The sequence below is a fragment of the Meriones unguiculatus genome (assembly GCF_030254825.1).
Source record: "Meriones unguiculatus strain TT.TT164.6M chromosome 13 unlocalized genomic scaffold, Bangor_MerUng_6.1 Chr13_unordered_Contig_2907, whole genome shotgun sequence".
NCBI lineage: Eukaryota > Metazoa > Chordata > Mammalia > Rodentia > Muridae > Meriones > Meriones unguiculatus.
The window spans coordinates 637,501-640,000 of record NW_026843582.1 but is presented as its reverse complement, the minus strand read 5'-3'; the positions used below and the strand labels follow the sequence as shown (position 1 = coordinate 640,000).

General features: G+C 69.0%; 1 protein-coding gene across 8 annotated transcripts in view; it reads right to left on the bottom strand.

Annotated features, from left to right (window-relative positions):
* Pds5b (PDS5 cohesin associated factor B) overlaps nucleotides 1-2,500 on the bottom strand; it is a 102,290-nt gene that overhangs the window by 48,253 nt on the left and 51,537 nt on the right. The window lies entirely within an intron of this gene.

Below are 2,500 nucleotides of genomic sequence, written 5' to 3'. Positions count from 1 at the left end.
CCTGCCCTCCTGCCCCTCCTGTCCTCCTGCCCTCCTGTCCTCCTGCCCCTCCTGTCCTCCTGCCCTCCTGTCCTCCTGCCCTCCTGTCCCTCCTGTCCTCCTGTCCTCCTGTCCCTCCTGTCCTCCTGTCCTCCTGCCCTCCTGTCCCTCCTGTCCTCCTGTCCTCCTGTCCTCCTGTCCCTCCTGTCCTCCTGTCCTCCTGTCCTCCTGTCCTCCTGTCCCTCCTGTCCTCCTGTCCTCCTGTCCTCCTGTCCCTCCTGTCCTCCTGTCCTCCTGTCCTCCTGCCCCTCCTGTCCTCCTGCCCCTCCTGTCCTCCTGTCCTCCTGTCCCTCCTGTCCTCCTGTCCTCCTGCCCTCCTGTCCCTCCTGTCCTCCTGTCCTCCTGTCCTCCTGTCCCTCCTGTCCCTCCTGTCCTCCTGTCCTCCTGTCCTCCTGTCCCTCCTGTCCTCCTGTCCTCCTGTCCTCCTGCCCCTCCTGTCCTCCTGCCCCTCCTGTCCTCCTGTCCTCCTGCCCCTCCTGTCCCTCCTGTCCTCCTGTCCTCCTGTCCCTCCTGTCCCTCCTGTCCCTCCTGTCCTCCTGCTTCTCCTGTCCTCCTGCCCCTCCTGTCCTCCTGCCCCTCCTGTCCTCCTGTCCTCCTGTCCTCCTGCCCCTCCTGTCCTCCTGCCCCTCCTGTCCTCCTGCCCCTCCTGTCCTCCTGCCCCTCCTGTCCTCCTGTCCCTCCTGTCCTCCTGTCCTCCTGTCCCTCCTGCCCCTCCTGTCCTCCTGCCCTCCTGCCCCTCCTGTCCTCCTGTCCCTCCTGCCCCTCCTGTCCTCCTGCCCCTCCTGTCCTCCTGTCCCTCCTGTCCTCCTGTCCTCCTGTCCCTCCTGTCCTCCTGTCCTCCTGTCCTCCTGTCCCTCCTGTCCTCCTGTCCTCCTGTCCCTCCTGCCCCTCCTGTCCTCCTGTCCTCCTGTCCCTCCTGTCCTCCTGTCCCTCCTGTCCCCCCGCTGTCCCTCCTCCTGGTCCTCCTGATCCTCCTGTCCCCCCGCTGTCCCTCCTCCTGGTCCTCCTGATCCTCCTGTCCCCCCGCTGTCCCTCCTCCTGGTCCTCCTGATCCTCCTGTCCCCCCGCTGTCCCTCCTCCTGGTCCTCCTGATCCTCCTGTCCCCCCGCTGTCCCTCCTCCTGGTCCTCCTGATCCTCCTGTCCCCCCGCTGTCCAAGCTTTCCCGCTGTCCCTGCTGTCCCCCCATCCCCGCTTTTCCGCTGTCCCCCACTCTCCATCTGTCCCCCTGTCCCCCGCTGTCCCCCACTCTCCCTCTGTCCCCCACTCTCCCGCTGTCCCCCACTCTCCCCCTGTCCCCCACTCTCCCTCTGTCCCCCACTCTCCCTCTGTCCCCCACTCTCCCTCTGTCCCCCTGTCCCCCACTCTCCCTCTGTCCCCCTGTCCCCCGCTGTCCCCCACTCTCCCTCTGTCCCCCTGTCCCCCACTCTCCCTCTGTCCCCCTGTCCCCCACTCTCCCTCTGTCCCCCTGTCCCCCGCTGTCCTCCACTCTCCCTCTGTCCTCCACTCTCCCTCTGTCCCCCACTCTCCCTCTGTCCCCCACTCTCCCTCTGTCCCCCACTCTCCCTCTGTCCTCCACTCTCCCTCTGTCCTCCACTCTCCCTCTGTCCCCCACTCTCCCTCTGTCCCCCACTCTCCCTCTGTCCCCCACTCTCCCTCTGTCCCCCACTCTCCCTCTGTCCCCCTGTCCCCCACTCTCCCTCTGTCCCCCTGTCCCCCGCTGTCCCCCACTCTCCCTCTGTCCTCCACTCTCCCTCTGTCCTCCACTCTCCCTCTGTCCCCCACTCTCCCTCTGTCCCCCTGTCCCCCGCTGTCCCCCTGTCCCCCGCTGTCCCCCACTCTCCCCCTGTCCCCGTGTACCCCGCTGTCCCCCTGTCCCCCGCTGTCCCCCACTCTCTCCCTGTCCTCCACTCTCCCCCTGTCCCCCGCTGTCCCCCTGTCCCCCGCTGTCCCCCACTCTCCCCCTGTCCCCCTGTCCCCCGCTGTCCCCCTGTCCCCCGCAGTCCCCCACTCTCCCCCTGTCCCCCTGTCCCCCGCTGTCCTCCACTGTCCCCCTGTCCCCCGCTGTCCCCCACTCTCCCCCTGTCCTCCACTCTCCCCCTGTCCCCCACTCTCCCCCTGTCCCCCTGTCCCCCGCTGTCCCCCTGTCCCCCGCTGTCCCCCACTCTCCCCCTGTCCCCCTGTCCCCCGCTGTCCCCCTGTCCCCCGCTGTCCCACTCTCCCCCTGTCCCCCACTCTCCCCCTGTCCCCCTGTACCCCGCTGTCCCCCTGTCCCCCGCAGTCCCCCACTCTCCCCCTGTCCCCCTGTCCCCCGCTGTCCCCCTGTCCCCCGCTGTCCCCTGTCCCTGCTGTCCCCTGTCCCCCGCTGTCTCGCTGTCCCCCTGCTGTCCCCCACTCTCCCCCGCGCACTGTCCCCGTCTCGCTGTCGCCCTTTCCCCGCTGTCCCCTGTCCCCCCAACCTCC